This window comes from Vulpes lagopus, chromosome 4 (genome assembly GCF_018345385.1).
Source record: "Vulpes lagopus strain Blue_001 chromosome 4, ASM1834538v1, whole genome shotgun sequence".
NCBI classification, from domain to species: domain Eukaryota; kingdom Metazoa; phylum Chordata; class Mammalia; order Carnivora; family Canidae; genus Vulpes; species Vulpes lagopus.
This window is the reverse complement of record NC_054827.1, coordinates 22028784-22050838: the sequence shown is the minus strand read 5'-3', so window position 1 is coordinate 22050838 and position 22055 is coordinate 22028784. Positions and strand designations below refer to the sequence as shown.

Here is a 22055-nt window from a genome sequence, read left to right as displayed (position 1 = left end):
CAGTACAAGCAAGAGTGTGAATGAAAATATGGAGAGTGAGTTCCCTTGTAATATAACATTAATTCTTTAAAGACATAGGTCTTGTGGGACATTTGGCATACACACAACACCCGCCTTTGATGAGAGAGATTATCCATGGCACTTACTTTGACCTCTTTGGAACTAAAGCTCTATCTAAAACCATAAACTGCTCAAAATAATTTCATTAGAGTTGTCTTCATGTGGGATCATACTTACCCAAAGAGGTCATGCACTCCAACACTTTCCTCAGGCACTTGAATTATATTCTAACTACACTTTCATTTATTGACTCCATGTGGTTTTCCAGATTCCCAGAGCCTTTCCATAATTTAACTGAGCTAAACAAAATGACCTTGCTTTTTAAAACTGCAACAAAACATTTTTTGAAGATGATGATGATGACAAAAATCTTTTTTTTTCTTTTGAAATTTCACATAAACTTTTTAGATCATTCCCTTTGGAATGATTTTTTCTTTTGGCTTATTCTTCAAAAACATTTTGGTGTAGGAATGTCATGCCTGCTCCATCAATGGCCTCTACACCAGCTCATTAATACAAATTTTACAAGATAATGCAAATAATACAAATAATGCAAATAAAAAATATAAATTTTAAACCTAGAAGATAAAGCCGCTTATGCTTATTGTGAAGAACAATGGGAAATATATTGATTCAATAAGCAATAAAGAAATTTTCACTAGAAAATTAGAGCTAACACTTATATTCCTTAAAAATAAGTTGTTTTGTAAGAAAATACACTAAAATCACCAATTTCTCTACATAAAACAGCAATGCAGACCTTGATCTTCAAGCAGAGAGGAAGACTTTTTTTTTTTTCAAAGACTGTAACATGGTTTCATCTATATTATGGTTCTAAGGGTAAATTTATAAGGTTCTGCAGCAGTAAATGCCTAAGATTACAGATTTCAGTTTATAAGCTAAAAGCTATTGGCATTTGTTGACCTCTCACCAGGTTTTAGTAGTTGTTGATGTTTAGTTTTGTTTTTTTCTAAAGAGACTCTGTAGGGCATATGATATATAGATAGATTATCAGAGCAATTATTTCTTTATAGAGTTTGTTCTTTTGATATTTTGTAAGATATTTTATTTCTGTGAATGGAAAATTCTTAGAGATAGGTCTTTGAAAGTGAAGTAAAAGTTTTAGATAAAACCCCAATTTTGTGATTGTGGCAGGGGTGACATTTGAAACATTTCAAGGTATAAATTTTCATATCTCAAGGAGAGATTGCGTTAGCATTTTAAAAGAAGATATAACTTCCAGAAAAAATAGTTATCCATGTATAAAGTTTAAAAATTAATTTCCACTATTCTGTGACTTTGAAAACTTTCCAGACAAGATAACAGAAATATAATTAAAGAGCAGTAGCAACACTTATTTTCAAACATGGAACGGCACACATAGTAACTTTGCATAGACTATATCGGTGAAAGTAAAAGGGGAATATTATCAAAGGTTTAATTTTCCAATGAGGATTAAAAACTGATAGAGGGGGGAATCCCTGGGTGGCTCAGCAGTTTAGCGCCTGCCTTCAGACCAGGGCTGATCCTGGAGTCTCAGGATCGAGTCCTGCATCGGGCTCCCTGCATGAGGCCTACTTCTCCCTCTGCCTGTGTCTCTGCTTCTCTCTGTGTCTCTCATGAATAAATAAATAAAATCTCTAATATATATATGTATAAATATATATATATATACATATATATATTAAAAAAAACCTGATAGAGGTCTTAATTCTAAGTATCAGTATAGAAAATTTTTAATGATTAAAAAAAAACTTGAATAAATAATCATATCTCCTAAGGGGATAACTTTAAAACTTGAATAAAATAACGTAAACGATTAACTAACTATAAACCTCCAGATAATGAAAAAAATTGCTCTCATCCTCTCCATTGCTGTCCTAGAATGAGCCAAAGGGGTACTAATTAATAAGCAATAATGATCATCTTAAAAGGGAATCAGAAAGGGAAGATTAAAGCTGTCTGAAGCAGGCATATACATACTCTCACAGTACAAAAAATCAAAATTAAAATTAATATTACCTTCGAATTGGGAAATTTTACAAATGTCAGATGATTAGGAAGGTTGCCAGACTTTGCAATTAAAAATACAGGACACCAAATTAACTTTGAATTTCAGGAAATATGAAATAATTTTTAAAATAAGTATGAAATATTTTCAGGGGACATACTTATAGTAAAAATGATATGGTATTTATCTGAAATTCAAAGTTGAATCACTACATTGTATACCTGAAACTAATATACACTGTATGTTAACTAACTAGAATTTAAATAAAAATAAATAAAATGCTTATATTTTTAAAATAAATTGTAACCTATTCTATTTTTTAAATTTAAAGATTTTATTTATTTATTCATGAGAGACACAGAGAAAGAGAGAGAGGCAGAGACACAGACAGAGGGAGAAGCAGGCTCCATGCAGGGAGCCTGATGTGGGAATTGATCCCGGAACTCCAGGATTGGGCCCTGGGCAGAAGGCAGGCGCTCAACTGCTGAGCCAACCAGGGAACCCCTGGATGCTACTTTTTATGAATGCCTAACATAAAAGACCATCACCATCAAAAATGAAAATATAACATTAAAATTAAATTTACATATCCTTCCTAATGTGGCTGTCTATATTGTAAAAAATGCTTTACTCTAGGTGGTTTGCCATTTGCACCAGAACAGACAACACCAAAAAACCAAACCAAACCAAAAATACCTGGTGTTCTGAGGTTCTTCCTCAACTTTATAGAAACTCTCTCTCTCTCTATATATATATATATATATATCCTGTGAAAGGTAGCGTTTTTCTAGCCACTAGCTTCATAAATTCTACTGCAGTTACTTTCAGATATAGTTTTATGAGGTCATTGTCTTTGTATGGAGGACTTATGATCAGTAATACACACAGCAGCAAAGCAAAGATATTTCTGCACTTTGAAATATTAGTTTTACATAAATTATCTTTTTTTCTCACAGACATTTTTAATGTAAATAGATAATATACTGTTTATGCCTGCAAAATGATGAAGCTGTAATCAGAGAAGTTAAATACCTCACATTGTGAGCTAGAATCTTGGCCTTCAGTTTTTCTTTTCTTTTTTTTTTTTAAGATTTTATTTATTTATTCATAAGAGACACACAGAGAGAGGAAGAGATACAGGCAGAGGGAGAAGCAGGCACCCTGAAGGGAGCCGGTTGCAGAAATTGATCCCAGAACCCTGAGATCATGACCTGAACCAAAGGCAGACACCTAACTGCTAAGCCACCCAGGCTCCCCGGCCTTCAGGTTTTCCATGCACTTTGAAGTTAGCAGACAGTAGAAGACAACCTCACTCCTTCATTCTTACCTAAATGACTTGAGCAAGTTATTTAAACTGTCCAAACTTCAAATTCCATAGATATAAAGAAAGATAAGAATGCCAACCTTACAGGTTGGGTAAGGTGTTCTTAAATAGGATATAAATGTGCCTGGTTTAAGGTAAGAATTCAGTATTTCTTAATCTGCACCACCCCCGGCCCTGTCATTTTTCTTTATGAAAATCACCACAGAAGAGGTACACATTATGTTTGCCGGTTAATGGCCCAACATGGGTTCACTCATTAATACATGACATCTTTCTTCCCAAAATTTTAGTTTCAAGTAACATTGTCTTATGCTGAATTCTGAAATCTGAAATTTAGACACTGTAAAGAGGTTCTTAAATGTTAGATAGTAAATGCATTTTATTAATCAAGACTCTATTCAGTAATCAAGGAATTTCGTAATGCAGCTGCATAGGTACTAGATAAGATCAATCAATGCCTAAATAAGCTGAGAAAGAAGTTTCTTCTAAACAAAAAATTGTGACCTGTATGATCTCCCTTTTAATTGTACTTTATCCTAATGTTTAAAAGGTCGTAGAAAAATGAAAACAAAAATGTAAGGATGGTTGCAATTTTTCTGTGTTTTACACTTATTAGCCCTCTGTGCAGGGTATCCTGGAAATTCATCATCCAAGTAACTGGAGTAGGTGAAACAGTCATTAACTCCACCAGAGTTTTAGCTTCCTTTTAAAAGTCAAAGGAAAGTTAAGGAAAGAATAGTATAGGATGCCATTCCTTAGAATATTTCTCTTCTTTCTTATTTTTAAAAGGCTTTATTTATTTTACAGGTAGAGAAAGAGAGACAGAGGGAAAGAGCATAGGGCAGAAGAGAATAGTTCTCTTCTTTTTTTTTTTTTAAAGACTACTTATTTTAGAGGTAGAGAAAGAGAGACAGAGAGACAGAGACAGAGACAGGGAGAGAGCATGAGCAGGGGGAGAGGGACAAGCAGACTCCACACTGAGCCTAAAGCCTGACCTGAAGCTCGATCCCAGAACCCTGAGATCATGACCTGAACCTAAACCAGGAGTTGGACACTTAACTGACTGAGCTACCCAGGTGCCCCAAAATATTTCTTTTTTTAATGAGAAATCTCAGTCGTTGTATTTAAAAGAATCCCAAGCTAGCAATTAGCTCTAAGAACTTAAGGGAGAGGAATCAGTGTCATGATAGTAGCACCACCTCCAATATCCAGTCCATGGGACTGTTAGGAGACTTAAATAATCAAAAACTTTATTAAACTTGAGACAGTACTTTAAATTCCTCCCCTGGAATAGGGCCAAAGTCCCGGGTGAATCCATCTATATCTCAGGGGTAAAAATATTCCTATTTATTCATTATCTTCAAGTTTGATCCTGTGCTATTCAATGCACACAATTTCTTTGGTTAATTACATCGAAAGGTTCTTTACACCTTGTGACTTTTTTTTTTTAATTGTATTTGAGATCAGGGCCTTTTTCACTCTATAGTGCCACTTCCTAGCACTTTTCCAGTGTAAGACAGGCATTCATTAATATGTCTCTCTGGAGTTGTGGGAAGTGACATGAAGAGCCTAGTAGCACCCCTGGCCTGGAGGAGATCCAGCTTCCCCAGGGGCCTCCGGATCAGCTGGCACAGGGCTTTGGAAGAGAAGGCTAAGGCCTAGTGTGGAATGTCTGCTGTTCTGGAGAATCTGAGAAAAGAATAAAAGAGAAAAGCCAGAGGGAATGGGCACAAAGGAATCAGGAAAGGCTGGGACAACTCACTCTGTGGGAAGGAGGCCAGAGAGAAATAGAAACATTTAAATTCTATTTTTACATCATTTGTCTTGATGCTTGCCAAATGGGATCTCTGACTGCCTTCCATTTTTTAATACAATCTACCATGATCATTTATATCTTTGAGGTTTTGATTTAGTATTATTATTATTATTATGGAGAGGACAAAGAAGGGAATGAGTTTTACATCCAGATCAATATAGGATAGAAGAGATAACATGAAAGGAAATGAAGCCCATGAGGCCAAAGAGGTTAAGAGTACACAACCCTCCCTGCCCTCTGCCCTCAGTTTCTAGGAATATCAGGCAGCATTTTAAATTTCTACACCAGAAAAGGGATGAAGATGAGGGCAAATTCATATACCTCCTAAGCACCAGAAAGTTCCAATTTATTCATTATTTTCAAATTTAAACCTATGCCACTGATTATTTCAGTCTTTGGAAGGCTTCATGTCTTGCCTTCTTTTACCTTTAGTTGCATCTCTTTCCCTCCAAATCCAAATTGGTAAAGTCAAAGATGAGATGGGAAATAGTATCATTCTATTACCAGATCTGCCTCTAATTTGTTTTGTGGTCTTTAAAGCCCTCTGGTTGTCATTTGTAAAATTAGGCACTCAGGAGCTCCTGGATGGCTCAGTCAGTTAAACACTGACTCTTGATTTCAGCTTAGGTCATGATCGTGGGGTGATGGGATTGAGCCCCACGTCAGGTTCCACGCTCAGCGGAGTCTACTTACCCTTCTTTAGTCCCTCCCCTCATGCTCTCTCTTGCTCTCTCAAATAAATAAATACATCTTTTAAAAAGGTAGGCATTGAATAATATGATATCTAAGGTACTTTCACTTTCTAATAGTCAGTTATATCATTTTTTTTCCCAAACATGTCAAAATGTGTATACTATATACCTCTTCTCGTTTCTCCTTAAATACAAGTGGAAATGAGTTTGTCCCTATGAATCAACAGAAAAAAATATTTTGGAGAAGAAAGGGAGCAATTATATTGGCAAAGTAAGTTATTAAATGTCATTTCTTCTACTCCCCCATCAGAAAGAGTTCCCCTTAAAAAAATGTCAACACATTTCAACATACATCTCCTACTTATGTTATTTTAATAATTTAAATTGTGTTCCTGCTTCCAGTTAACTCCACAAAATGCAACCTATACATGGCTAGATTAATCTTGCCAAGCCTCCTGATATCTCACCTCTACAAATAACTATATTATTTTCTTAGGTACTGCTTCTGCCCAGCATACAAGACTTCTATAATCTGAGCCCATCCACCTGCTCAGACTTCTTTTCCTCTACTTATCTATGAAGTCTCTTTACTACTTTCCCACTTCTTAAGGTAAATGTAGTTTGTTCATCCTTTGAACATATTTAGGGTTTACTACTTGTCAGGCTCATGTAGAACCTATCATATTTATCCTAAAATTTTACATTTTAAATTATTTGTGTTACTCTCTATCTAGAATTTAAAAAAAAGACATACTCATACTCATACCCCACTGGCTTCTTATGCACAACATGGTGCCTTACATATGTGAAATAATAATTAATATTTCACATGTGTAAGACATTGTTGATCCTTATCAATACTGAAAAGGATCAATATTTCAAGGACCTTCCTTTGAAAGTTTTTTCTCTCCTGTTTTTAATGCTAGTTTGATGAATGGTACAATTATGTCCTAAACACTTGATTCAGAAACTGGGGAGTATACGGAGATGTACTTTCTTGTTCAACTTCCTTATTAGCTTACTTCTTTCTACAACTTCAACATCACTTTTATTTTCTCTCAATTATTCCGCCATACCACTGCCAGTTAATACTCTAGAATAAAGCTGAAGGATCCCTGGGTGGCTCAGTCAGTTAAGTGTCTGCCTTTCGCTCAGGTTATAATCCTGGGGTCCTGGGATTGAGCCTTTTGTGGGGTTCCCTGTTCAGCAGGAAGTCTGCTTCTCATCCTTTCTCTCCCTCTATGCCTCCCCCCCAATTCGTTCTCTCTCATACTCTCTCTCAAATAAATAAATAAAAATCTTTACAAAAAAAAAAAAAAGCTGACTGTAATTCTCACTTAAAATGCTTCCAGAATCATGGGATCCCTGGGTGGCGCAGCGGTTTGGCGCCTGCCTTTGGCCCAGGGCGCGATCCTGGAGACCCGGGATCGAATCCCACATCGGGCTCCCGGTGCATGGAGCCTGCTTCTCCCTCCGCCTGTGTCTCTGCCTCTCTCTCTCTCTCTCTCTGTGACTATCATAAATAAATAAAAAATTAAAAAAAAAAAAATTTAAAAAAAAAAAAAAAAAAAAATGCTTCCAGAATCCAATCATCTATAGAAGTCAAATCCAAATGCCTAAGTAGAATTTACCTCTTAGCAGCATTATGCATTTTACGCTTTAGTAACAATACAACTCTTGCAGATTTTGAAATATTTATGAACTGTCGTGAATACTACTTCTTCCCAGTATTCCCCCATCCTTCTCCCCTTCGATGGTAAAATCTACAAATTCTGTAGGATCTGATTCTATATTATTTTCTCAGTGAAACAAACATTATCTGTGTCCTTTCTGTTCTTCCTCCCTCTGCTCAGCTTCTCTAGCTCCTTGTGAAAATTATTAGTATAATATTTATCACATTGCTGTGCAATTTACTTTGAACTCTTACCCAATTAGTTATGAGTTCCTTGAACTCAAGGACTTTGTCTTAATTAGTTTTGTACACTCTGCACTGATCTTAGATTATGATATATAGTTGAGGTCAGTTAATGAAAGGAAGAATGAGAAGGAAAGAATGAGAAAGCATGAATACATTAAAATTATTCTATTTATAATTTATGTGTAAAACATGGGAACTTGCTGTTTCTTAACATATTTCTTTGTTTAATACTTCAATACAAATTGGGTTATTAATACCCTGAGGTGATGATCTGAATTTATTGAAACTGTTACTATGAGCCTAGCCAAAGTTAATTATTCTGCTGAAACAGGGAAACAGTATTGTTAAATTGTCTTTCTGATGGAAACAACAACAACAAAAAAACACCATGTTGTTCATTTGAGATGGGAGAATAAGCTGCCAAGATTTCTGAAAATATATTATTTCAAAATCTGTTTTACTTTTCAGTCAGCATCTTTTATAATTTAAAAAATATCTCAAGGCATTTATTCCCAGATGCTAAATCGTGTCCTCTCTTCCATTTCTGAAGGTTTTCAAAAGATAAAAAGAGATAATGGAAAAGATACTTAATCAGATGGAAAATGCATTAGAATAAAACTATTTTCTTCAAGATGAAGTATATTTCAAAAATATTTGATTTGTCACCAATAAAAAAAAGACTTAAATATATCAGGACTAGAAATAATGCAGACAGCCTTCTTCATATTTTATAACCTTCAAGTATTTTGTATTTTACTAGCACTTATTTCTCTGATTATTTAGGGTAGAAAACCTCTTCATTTGTTAATTCTTTCTATTGCTTTCAATGAAGCAAAAATATTTGAAATTTTAAAGCATGTATGAAGAAAACAGAATGGAAAATAAAATAAATTATGTTCATATTGAATGAATATGTAGTTTGATGAAAATTACATCTAGGAGTGAGGGTACAAAAATAACCCCTCTTTCAAATTCCCACCTCCAAAAAAATATTAGAATCATTAAGAAGAGCTTTTCTCATTCACTCTGAGGATATACATATCCAGGAAATAATAAGTCATTTTAAGATCTATAATTACAGAGGTTGTCATTTTGTCCTTTACTTACATAAACTAAAGGAATGAGAAACAATACTAAGGCTTTTAGAAAAATTCTTTTAGCAAATCCTAAATCAAAAGATGTCACCAAGAACATATCTTTAGTAGACAAAATAATCATAAATTCGATTGCTATGAATTTATTAAGAGGCAGGAATGTTTGAATCAACTTATCACTACATTGCAAAGATTCTAATAGAAATTAAAATGTAAAACTATTAAATAACTTGATAACAAATGAGATACCTAAATTGTTTTTGCCACATTTTTTATAAAAAATAAATCATAAAAGATTAGTTCATCGTAAGATTTAGAAAATTAATAAAGCCATATCTTTAAGTGAATTATTTTTACGCACATTTAAATACATTTTTGGAAGCATGGAAATACCTAATCTAATAGTATATTTTGTTTTGAGGTTTGTACATATTACCTAACATGCAGATAGTATATCTAATACTAGTTTTGCCTCTTTAAGATCATGTTCATTCTTATGCATGCACGTTTTCTGTGTAACCCTCTCCTTTAGAAACTCAATCATCGTTCAATCCATATGCAATTTAAGCTTTTCGGATCCTTGAGGAAATTCACTTATCTAAAAATCTTCTGTCAGTTGCAAGATAAACTCAGGTTTCTTTGTGAAAGAAAGGTGAATACTTAATTCTGCCTTTTTGTCATGTTTTATTCCTCAAGTTCTTTACCCCTATTTAGATTACTCTCTGAAGGCAAGATGGGATGTCTGCTGCTGTGAGTCCCAGGCAGGAAGACTGTTTCCTACTGGCACTATGTGCATTACCTGGTGGAATGCACAAGGACAGGGACTCATCATCTCAGCAGAACTTTTATTTCTTAATTGTCTCCCCTTCAAGATTTTTGATACATTAACATAAAATGCATACATTTCTATTGCTTTTAATGGAAAATAAAAACCAGTAGGGAAGTTGTCTAAAACAGGTAGTACTGTTTGTCTTCAGTGGCTTCAGATATTCATTCCATTGTTTATGGATTTATCTTAATTTTCTACTATCTCTTTTTTATTAAAAAAAACAACAACAACAGAAAACAAAACTCTAACCTTGTATATTCAAAAGATGCTAATTCTGTAAATGGCTTTATGACCCTGAACTAGGTGTTTAATCTGTACAAACTGATATATCAACAAAGCTAGGACGTTTAACATCATATCAAATTAGACATAATTTAGGCTTTCCTTCTTATCTCAAGATATCTAAATGACTGGGGTGCCTGGGTGGCTCAGTCAATGAAGCATCTGCCTTGGGCTCAGGTCATGATCTCAGGGTCCCGAAGTTGAGCCCCCCACTCAGTGAAGAGTTTGCTTCTCCTTCTAACACTCCCTCTGCTCTTGTTCTATCTCTCAAATAAATAAAATCTTTAAAAATATGTCTAAATGACCCTAAAACATTTAGTTACCTATGATTTTCACAATGTCTCTATTGATGTGGACACAGAATCTGGAATGTTTGTACAGACAAGTTGCCTTGATATTTATGTCCCTACTCATTTAGTAGTAACTTAGTTTTATAAAAATTCAGGTGAAAAGTGAAAGTCTCAAAAGCCTATCCTGTAATAACAGGAGAGTATGGCATACACAGATAGAGCCCAAATGGGAGAGAGCTAGGTACACAGACATCAGAAAGCAGTTGTTAATGCCAAAATAAATTTCCTTCATCCTTTTATTTCTATGAGGTTTTATTTTAATTTTTTTTTTTTACATTTTGTTGTTTCAGATTGCTCCTGTGAATTTTATGTTATCACCCATCATGTAATTTGTTGTGTGCCAATAGGTAAACAAAGAAAGCTCCACTTATTTGGGTTTTGTTTTTTACCCAGAAGAGGATTGGCAGCATTACTTTTAATTAATGTAAAGGATATCAGAACCTGTTTCCCTCCATAACAAGATTTTTACCATGAACACTCATCATATTTCCAGCTGGGATTGCCATGAACGCCTTTGCATGATCTTTAAATCAATTGCAAGCAGAGTAAACCATTAGAGTTTTATGCAAATCATAACCAGTCTGAGCATCCACAGTTCATAGAGAAGTCCCAGGAATCTTCAAAATTCTGGAACTATTATGTCACCCTTTATTTTATGTGCCTGGTTTGTGTGCCACACCAAGTAGCTTTAAAGAAGTTGGCCCTCTGAGCTATAAAATAATGCTTTTATAGAGTTTAGTACTAGATCCTTTTATATGAATGGTTCTGTGCTGGTAAATTGGGGGTAACGTACAACAGGATAATCTAGATATGTGATTTTATATATTAAAGATTTACTTATTTATTTTAGAGAGAGAAAGAGAGCACCTGTATAAGTTGGGGGAGGGGCAGAGGGAGAGAGAGTGAGAGAGAGAGAGAGAGAGAGGGGAAGAATCTTCAAGCAGACTCCCTGCTGAGCATAGAGCCTGACTCAGAGCTCAATCCCACAATTCTGCAATCATGACCTGAGCAGAATTCAAGAGCCTGCCTTTTCACTGATTGAGCCATTGAGGTGTCCCTGAGATTTTACATTTCTGGAATATTGTTATATATTCACCAAATATCTCTCCATGGACCTGTCAAGCAGAGATGCAATATTTTCAATACAAAGTTTTCCTTTTTTCTTAGAAAGTATAACTTGTGGCACAAAAACACATATCTGTGCGTGTGTGTGTGTGTGTGTGTGTGTGTGAATGTAAGTTATAGCATCTTACTGAGGAGCATTAGACCCAGATGTTTTAGTTTGAGTCCTGACAATATTCTCCAAATAAAATTCCAATTTAATAGCAACTTTTTCAGAAAATTGGAAGAGAAAACATGATGCCTTAATATATGAAGGGAATCTTCAATACCAAACACAGACAAGAACTACATAAGAGAGAAAATGTAAAGATTCATATTTGTTCATGGGTATAGATACCAAGATCCTAAAGAAAATACTATGCTGAAACCAACAGTAAAGTAAGAAATATCAGGATCATTTCTTTAGTATTTATTGTAATTTTTGTTTAACAGCAGAAAATTAATCAATAAAATTCTTCATAGTGATTTATTGCTGGGGAACATTATATAGTCATATCAAAAGATACAGACCTACCATTCAAAAAGTTCAACATTCTTCCATGATTAACAATAACAACAACCATAATAACAATAACAATAACTGACTTTTAGGAAAATAGGAATGGAGGTGAACTTTCTCCCATAGGCTAGAGTCATCTACAACAAAACAATAAAACCATAGTAACCTCAAACTTACTGGTGACATATTATAATATTTCATTTACAAGCAACAGTGGTACAAAGGTGTGATGTGGTTTTAATTTTTTTTTAAGATTTTATCTATTTATTCATGAGAGACAGAGAGAGAGAGAAAGAGAGAGAGAGAGAGGGAGAGAGAGAGGTAGAGACATAGGCAGAGGGAGAAGCAGGCTCTCTGCAGGAGCCTGATGTGGGACTCAATCCCAGACCCTGGGATCATGCCCTGAGTCAAAGGCAGACACTCAACCACTAAGCCACCAAGGCCATTCCTGGTTTTACTTTTTGTCTAGAATAACCACTTCAATTAAATTCCCTACTCTAGTTCTTGTACTACCACTTGGTAGGAAGGGAAGGAAAAATGCAGATAAATTAAAAGCATATAGCTTGAGGAAAAAGTAACAAAATCTTATGCTTCATATAAAGTATGGTTTTCTACACAGAAAACCTAAAAGAACCTACAGATAATTTAATAAAATTAGTAAGAGAATTATTCTGACTTAAAATTTAATAAAAGTCCTGGAAACCCTTTATAAAATGAATTATTAAATTTAGTCAAAAGATATTAAAGCAATTTTAAATATAAGAATATAATGTGATCATAAATAAGAAGATATGAACCTAAAGTTGTTAATTTTCCCCGAAACCTTGAACAGATTTAATGCAATCTCAGATCATCAATGATATTTTCATGGAATTTGCCAAGCTGATCTGAAACCTATCTAGAAGGATATGGGAAAATAAGAAAAATAAGGCAATTCTGAACACCCTCCCCTATTCAATTAGGCAGATTTTCCCTACTAGATAACACAACATACATAGAGTTCAGTGTGGCTGTAGGAGACACAGAGAGAGAGAGAGAGAGAACGGAATAAAGAAGGCCCTAGAAACAAACCAGTACACTTACATCTGTATAGAAAGTTAATTTATGATAATCATTATTAAGTGGGGAAACAAGTGGCTAGTCAATAAATGACGCTAGGATAATTGTTTACACATATGGGAAGATCAAATTGTATTTATCACTGTCTACAAAAATACATTTCAGCTGGACTACAAATGTGATGGGCAAAGTTATAAAATGTGTGGAAGATGGGGCACCTGGATGGCTCAGTCTGTTGAGGATCTGCCTTAGGCTCAGGTCATGATCCCAGAGTCCTGGGATCAAGCTCAGTGTCATCAGGCTCCCTGCTCAGCCGGAAGCCTGCTTCTTCTCTAACTCTCCTGCACTCTCTCAAATAAATAAATAAAAATCTTTAAGAAAACGTGTAGAAGACAATATAGGAGAATATCTTTTTGATTTCAGGTCAAAGATTTCTCCTATAAAGGAAAAAATGATAAAAATGGATACACTGAAATTAAGAATTCTGCTGAACAAGGGACACCATAAGAAACTGAAAGGTAAGCCTTGATTTTAGAGAAAACATTTGCAGCACATACAAGTGACAAAGATCAATTTCCAAATATGTAAAGAACACTAAAAGTAATTGAGCAAAGTGAAACTTATTGAAAATGACTCAGAACATGGAGAGCTACTTCACAAAGAAAGGATCATTAATATTCAAGAGCCATCTGAAAAAAACAGTTCCGCTCGTTTGTAATCAAATGAAACAAATTAAAACTGCATTGAGGTATCATGTTAAATCCTCTGGTTTTCAGAAATTTTAAAGGCAAAAATATATTTCTTATGAGAAGGTATGGATACATTCTTATGAAAGAAAATATAAAAAGCTTTAAGAAAATAATCAATAAATTTGATTGTATTTTTTACTATCTTCTTTATTTATTTATGAGAAACACACAGAGAGAGGCAGAAATAGCCAGAGGGAGAAGTAGGCTCCCTGTGGGGAGCCTGATGTGGGACTTGATCCCAGGACCCCGGGATCAAAAGCAGAAGCTCAAGCACTGAGCCACCCAGGTACCCTTAAATTTGACTGTATTAATATAAAATTTTCTTAACAATAAAAAGACTCTTAAGCAAAATTAGATAAAAAATATATGGTCAATAGTAAATATAACTGATATAAAATTACCATCCAGAAAATAGAAGGAACTCCTACAGATCAATAAGAAAACTCATTCTAAAAAAAAAAAAAACCTGAACAGTCAGTACACTGGGGGGAAAAATGCGCCATGTCACTACTAATCAGTACTTAGAAATGAGAACAAAAAAGAGATGTAATTTTATTTGAATCTTTTCTAGTGGCCAGGATACTAGAACAGTCAGCCCGTCATGTTGGTTTCTATTATCTCCATGGCTGAAACAAAGCTTTATTCACTATTTTCCACTTTAGGCTCACAGCAAATGGATGCCATTATGTGACTGTTTGGAAAGTGACTAAAGTATTTGCTGAATTTATAGAAAGTGCATTTTTCACTGAAAATAAAATCTTTTTTGGAGGCGTTTTCTTTGTTTGTTTGTTTTAGATAGCCATTTTGAAATAGCACATCTTACCAAATTTCCACACTTGTTTCAAATTAAAATGTTTTGTTTTTTTCTTAAAATCCTACCTGAAATAAGAAAATTGCAATCGGTCTCAAAGTTAGATAATTTAAAGTCTGCTATTCAGTTAAAAGATTGTGTGGAGATATTTATTTTGTCAGCTCACTACACAGAGTATCAGAAAGTATATAGTTTTTTAGTAGCGTGACATTGGAGGGGATGTGCAATACTACAGCAAACAGGTCAATGTGTCATCTCGCTAGGTCTCACTAGCAATGTGGCACTGAATGAATAATTTAGCTATTTAAAAATCTTAATTTTCTCATATATAAAACAAAACAAAAGAAAACTGTGTGTCCTCTCCTCCTCACAGGACTGTATAAGATTTTTTTCAAAAGATTATTATCGGGGCGCCTTGGCTCAGTTGGTGGAATGAATGAATCTTGATCTCAGGGTTATGAGTTTAAGTCCCATGCTGGGTGTGGAGATTGCTTAAAAATAAAATCTTAAAAATTTTAAATAAAATAGAAAATAAAGAGATTATTATCTATATTATATCTGTATCACTTATATCTGTATCTATCTATATGTATGTATGCTTCATGATTGTTTAGCATTATTAGATATGTGTAAAGTCAGTTTAGAAGATTTAGTAATTGGGGCACCTGGGTGGCTTAATCAGTTAAGTGTCCAACTCAATCTTAGCTCAGGTCTTAAATTTAGGGTATTAAGTAAACCTTGTGTTGGGGTCCATGCTGAGGCACGGAGCCTGCTTAAAAAAAAAAAAAAGACTTAATGATCTATGGTGGTTCAGGAATATGAGAATTTTATTCACTGTTGATGAGAGGGCAAATAATGAATACCTTCCCGAGTCCTTATACTTTGAACAAATGATTCAATTTTAAGGAATTTATCCTGAAGAGATAGCCTCTTATACAAAGATGCAGCTATAAAGAATTGAATGATAGCCTTGTTTAGGTTCATTGACTATAATCCAAATGTCTAATAATAGGGAATTACTTAATAAACTATTATGGTTCAAAAAATGGAATCATTTTAGCCATTTAAAATATAGACTTCCACTGAATGATATGAATTAAAAATGAATATTAGATTTCCATAAGGTATGGATAAATACCTATGTTCTTAAAGGCCTCATAAAATCTTCACTGGTCAACATTCATCATTTGACAGCTTTCTTCATTTCTTCTCCCCTGGTCTTTAGTCCCTTTTCTTCTCCTTCATCTGATTAGAAACTCAAATAAATTGCTTCATTGCAGAAAATTTGGAAAACATTAATTCCTCTTAAAGCTTTCTACTTTAACACATAAAATGAAAACTCCAAAGATATTTTCCTTTTTATATACAATTCTTCTTAAAAGGTAGAAGCATCTTAATTAGATGTCATCCTAAATAGAAGTATTTAAGTAAATTTCTAAAGATAAATCACTGTCTTGAGAGGCTATGAAATTTCTGTTAAGAGAGAACGATCACATTACAAAGACACAACAGAGAAAATTCAAACTTCATGGGAAGTTTGGAATAATTAAAATTTTAGATAATTTTTAAGGCTGAGAGTCCATATTATTTCACCTATCATGCAATAAAGAATTGGTAAGTAGAAAGACTGGTTGCTGAAAGATTATTCTGATCCCCTTGTTCTAAAATCCAAACCAATTGGGGCAATTACTAATGATTATCAAAAAAAATAATTTATCTCATTTCTCAGCCAGAAACTTGAAAGAGGCTATGCAATGAAATATAAATTCTTCACAGTTTTGTATCTGTATGGGGGAAAGAGTGATGTTGAAAGAATTGTGGATAAATAAGAAACTGATCCTATAAGTGAATATTAAACTTGATACAGAGAGATTTACATTTATATTATGATTAAGTTATGCTAAAACATCTTCCTTCCTAATTTTGCAGGCATGTCACATGAGGTTAATAACTCATGTCTGGAACCATGATCAAAACCTATAGATTTTATTTTCTGAATGAATTAGGCAAATTTCCCTGGCTCATGCCTGATTTCAGCCAACACAGGTGGAGGACAGTTCCAGAGCATCTCAGACTCATATTCATTACCCATCACTTCAAGAATGTGCCGAAGATCTTTCTGCTTCTCAGAGCCCCAGGAAGCTGGCTCAGCACAAGCAGTACCCAAGGGTACCCCAAAATGCCTTGCCAGGGACTCAGTACCTCTGAGGCTACCTTTCAACCAATGGGGGGAAAAGTTGATGAATAAATGCACCAGCCTGTGCCTTTAGTTGAACAATTATGAGAGGCATTTTAAAAATTCATTTTCAGTTTGGCCACATTTTAAAGAGGATAATACTTTATCCTAATTTCAAGTGTTCTCTCCTACATAATATTACTGATCCTTAGATTAACCTTGTGAGAAGATCAGGAACTAACAGATGAAGAAACTGATAACACTACTACTTCTCCTCCTTCTCCCATATTCTTGTTCTTCCCTTTCCTACTCCTTTTACCACCACCACCACCACTATTACTGTTGATGCTGCTACTAGAGATACTGATGATCATGGAAAATATTCACTGAATACTTAAACTACTTCAGTCATAGCTAAGCACTGGACAAATACCAAGTCAAATAACGTAATTCTTACTGTCAAACTCTGAGAGAAATTTAAAAAATAATATCCTTATTCTATGGTTGGAGAATTGAAGCAGAGAGAGGCCCAAATGCTAAGGCATAAGCATTTAGATGACCCAGGGTTAGAGAAAACACAAACCCATTACTGCTTGAACACAGATAAGCTCGGGCCTAGTTCAGTTTTCTTTGTCTTACCAATTCTGAATTCAAGAAAGAAGGGAATCTATATCTTTTGTTTCTATCTCCCAGGAACTGGCAGATGAGTGAGTAAAAACATCATTTGGTGAAATCCATTATCAATTGATGTGGTTGCAGAAGAATTCCTTCCCTTCACCAAATATCCATGTCCTAATCCCTGATATCTGTGCATGACTTTGGTACCTTAAAAGCAAAGGGGAATTTGGATGAGAGAATTGTCATTGCTAATCCAGGAGTCAAGGAATGCCTATGACCTCTAGAAATTGGAAAAAGCCAAAAAAAAAAAAAAAAATCTCCCAGAAAGTAGCACAGCCCAGCAAACACCCTGCTGTTAGTCCAATGAGAACCATTTCAGACTTCCAACCTCCAGAATATTAGATAACAATTTTGTTCTAAGTTACTCAGCTTGTGATAATTGTCACTGCAGCAATGGGAAATTAACATAACCAGTTGGTGATTGGCAAAGGAGGCAACCCATTCAAGTTTATATTTTTCCTTTCTCCTTCCCTCTCTCCTTCCTTCTTACTTTACCCTTATTGGGAAATGAAAGATTGTCCCAGGGATCATTTATGTGGACATGGAAATTTTATACACTTACACAAAACACACCTCCACAAACTCCAAAGGTGAAATTAGAAATAAAATTTACCTTGACACATTCCAGCAAATACTTTTTGAAGACAAAGGTCAGCCTGATTGATGAATATACAGTTGACTTAAAACTAAAATTAGTTCCTTCTCAAATTGCAATTGACTTTTAAAATTTCCAACCAAGATTACATTAGTGTTTTTCCACAGTGACTATAACATCAATCGTTTACCTCAATCTTCCTTTGACATTGTTTGACATATCTTGAGCTTTCAATTTAGATAGCTACATGAAGATAGAGAGGTTACTCCTGGAGCCCTCTCTGATTTAACTGAGAGAGTCAGATATATAGTATTTAAATGTGCTCATTCCTCTTCACCTTTAACTTTTTCCAGCCTCCTAAATAAATCTGCTTGAAATTATAACCTACCTACGAAATAAATCAGATCCTAGAAGCTCTCCTTGTTACAGAAATTCTTATTCAGGATCTAAATATATTATATACATATGCATATATTGACACAGATAAAATGAAGTAGAAATGCAACTGGGCTAATAGTGAGGACACAGATCTACTTTCCGATCTGCCATTGAGAGCTGTGTGTGTTTTGTGCAAATCACTTAACTTGAGGCCCAGTGTGTGGAACAGAGATAATGATAAACACCTCCCTAAATACTGAGGAGTAAACAAATTATTGAAAATGACTATACTTTGTCAAAAGCAAAGGTTATGACAAAATGTTATTCATTATTGTGATTACTTGTGACTTTTTTGTTCTAAAACTTACTATGTTATACATTTCTTATCTTTATTGTTTGTTTTACTTTATCTCACACTGTTTTCACTGAAATACCCTGAAAGACCTTTAAATTACTTTTATTACACTGGATTGAATATTGCTCGGTATTACATGAAGTGTTCAATATTATCTTGTATATAGTTATGTATGTATGAGAGAGAGACAAATGATAAACAATTAAATTTAGAAGGTCTTTGTAATAAGCGCCACCAGAGGAAGAGTGTCTTTTCATTAACACATTATATAAAGTAACGCTTTTATGTCTGTTATAATAACAACAATAATTTCTTACATTTATTGACCACTTAGTATGTGTCAGACACCATGCTTTACAGGCATCAACTCACATTAATTCAGTGAAAATACAATGAGGTGTTATTATTTATTATCCTCATATTTTATAGATGAGAAACTGGTCACTTTGAAACCTATTAACTAAATTGCCCATGATCACTCTTCTAGAAAGCAGTAGAGTTGTAATGCCAGAGGCAAAGTTCTTAATTGCTACACCTTGAATATCTCCAGTAATTTCTGCTCAGCCTATTTCTCTCTGAATTCTATTCCTCCTTTTCCCATCTGACCCTTCAAAACAGCTACATTGTCCTGGGACTGAACGTATTTGGATTCAGTGTTAGGTTATCATCATCCAGAACTTCTTTTGTGGAATAAATCCCTGATAGCTAGTTTTTAGCAGGCCAAAGTTAAAAATCTCTCTTTGTGTATCCACTGTAACAGTAACTCAAAACAATTGCTACATAGTCATTGTTTGTCAAATTAAGGGTAGAATCTACAATAACGGAAGAGTTTGGGGATAGGAATTATTTATTTAGCTTATAAACACAGCAATGATTAGTGTTCTTTTTGGTCTGAATTTTTACTTGATTCATGAGCAATATAAGTAACTATAGACTTCTTATGTTCTGTGGAATGTTCATAACTTTTGTGAGTCTTTCAATATGCCTATCCAATTAGAAAACACATTATGATCTGAGTAATGTTCAAATTATTTACAAGAAAATAATATATATGATCCTTATTCTTGGAATAGAGTGACCAGGCCTCATAGTATCTGAGCATGTTATTATTTTCTCAAAACATTTGTTTGAGAAACATCTCTTTTCTCCACCGCATTATTTGTATTCAGATAATACAGGAATTTATAGCTCTTATAATGAGGCAAGAAAAAGAAATAAGAGGCATACAGACTTAAAAGCAAGAAATAGAACTGCCTCTGTTTGTGTATGGTGTGATTATCTCTATTGAAAATCCTCACAACTGCAAAATTTTCCTATAACTTACTAGGTGAGTTCAGTAAAATCACATAATATAAATATGTAAGATCAATACATAAAAAATCAAATTTTATGTATTAACAATATACATATAAAAATAAAAATTAAAACACTATGCCATATCCAAATACATTTTTTAATACATAGAAATATATATTCTGAAATGTATATGTGAATTTAATAAAATAACAAAAGCGATCTTGAAAATGAAGTTTGGAAAACTCTCTTTATTCTATATTAAGGCTTATTTTATAGTTGTAGTAATCAAGATACTGTGATATTGTCAGAAGGATAAATAACTCAATCAGTGTAATGAAATAGAGAATTTAGAAGTAGACAAATGCCTAACTGATTTTTGACAAAGGTGCAAAAGGAATTCAATGGAGAAAGCAATTGAATATTATTAGGCAAAGCAAACAAAACCCAAACCAAAGAACATTGACCTAAAATTCACATGATATTCAAAAATTAATTCAAAATGTGTAATAGACTTCAATGTAAAACTAAAATTATAAAACTTTTTGAAAAAAAAGCTAAACCTAATCTCTGGTATGCAGGATTAGGCAAAGCATTATTAGGTTCAATAACAATAGTATGATCCATAAAAAAAAAAAACAAAAAAAAAATTATGGCACCTCATCAAAACTTAAAAATTTGTTTCACTGAAGGCCCTGTAAAAGAATGAACAGAGATGATACAGGGATGGAGAGAATATTTGCAAACCATTTATTTAACAAAGGACTAGTATATAGAATATAGGAAACAAAAGTAAAAAAGTATAAACGATCCATTTAGTAAATGGGTAATAGATTACATACAGACAGTTTACTAAAATGGATGTATGGATGGGAAATAAACAGATAAGGAGATGTTTGAGATCACTGGGCATAAAATACATGCGAATTGAAGGCACAAGGAGATATTCTACAGCTATCACCACGTGACTACATAGTTTCTCGATTAAAAATTTAATGAAAACTTTAAAGCTGGAGAGGATACAAAGAAACTCATACACTGCTGGAAAGAATCTAAAATGTTATAGTCACTCTGTAAAACAATTGGGCAGTTTCTTACAAAACAATATCCACCATATCATTGAGTAATTATAATCTTGGCGATTTATACCAGATAAATGAAACTTATGTTTATACAAAATCCTGTACATACATGTTCATTGTAGCATTATTCATAGTAGCCAAAACCTAAACAATCCAGATGTTCTTCACTGAGTGAAAAAAATAAACTTGGTACATTCATACTATGGAATACTATTCACTAATGAAAAGGAAAAACTATTGATATATACAACTACTTGAATGAATCTCTGGGAAATTATGTTGAGTATAAGGTAGATGAGTAATTCCAAAGGGTCACTATGGAAGCAGTCTATATATAATGCTCTTACATAAGAAAATTATAGAATCAGAGGACAGATAAGTGATAATTAAGGGTTAAGGTGGGTGTGATTTCAAGGGCAATAAGGCATCCTTGTGGTAATAGAATGGTTTTGTGTCTTGACTATATCGATGTCAGTATCCTGGTTGTGATAGTATACTATAGTTTCAAAAGTTGTTATGATTGTGGGAAGTTGTGTAAACATTCCATGGGATCTCTCTGCATCATTTTTTGACAACAGCATGTAAATTTATATAATTATTTAAAAACAAAAGTTTATAGTTAACATTCTCACCTAAAGTCAGAATTTGGGGGCTTAGACCTGAGTACTTACTTTGATCCATAAGCCTATCTCACACTTCTTCCTAGGATAGTTGGACTTTGTCAAAAATTGTGATATGCAGCCTATCTCTAAGCATGAATAGGGCAGCAAAAGGAATTGGGGTTGTCTAACCTGACAGAGAAATCAGAATTGAGATGCTAGTTCATTGATAATATGATGTATCCCATGGAGTAAGTTGACCAGAGTTTTGACAGTAACTGCC

At 33.9% G+C, this 22055-nt stretch overlaps 1 protein-coding gene across 2 annotated transcripts in view; it reads right to left on the bottom strand.

The window, feature by feature from the left end:
- The window catches only part of SGCZ (sarcoglycan zeta), a 457620-nt gene that overhangs the window by 26591 nt on the left and 408974 nt on the right, over window positions 1-22055 (bottom strand). The gene's annotated exons all lie outside the window — the stretch shown is intronic.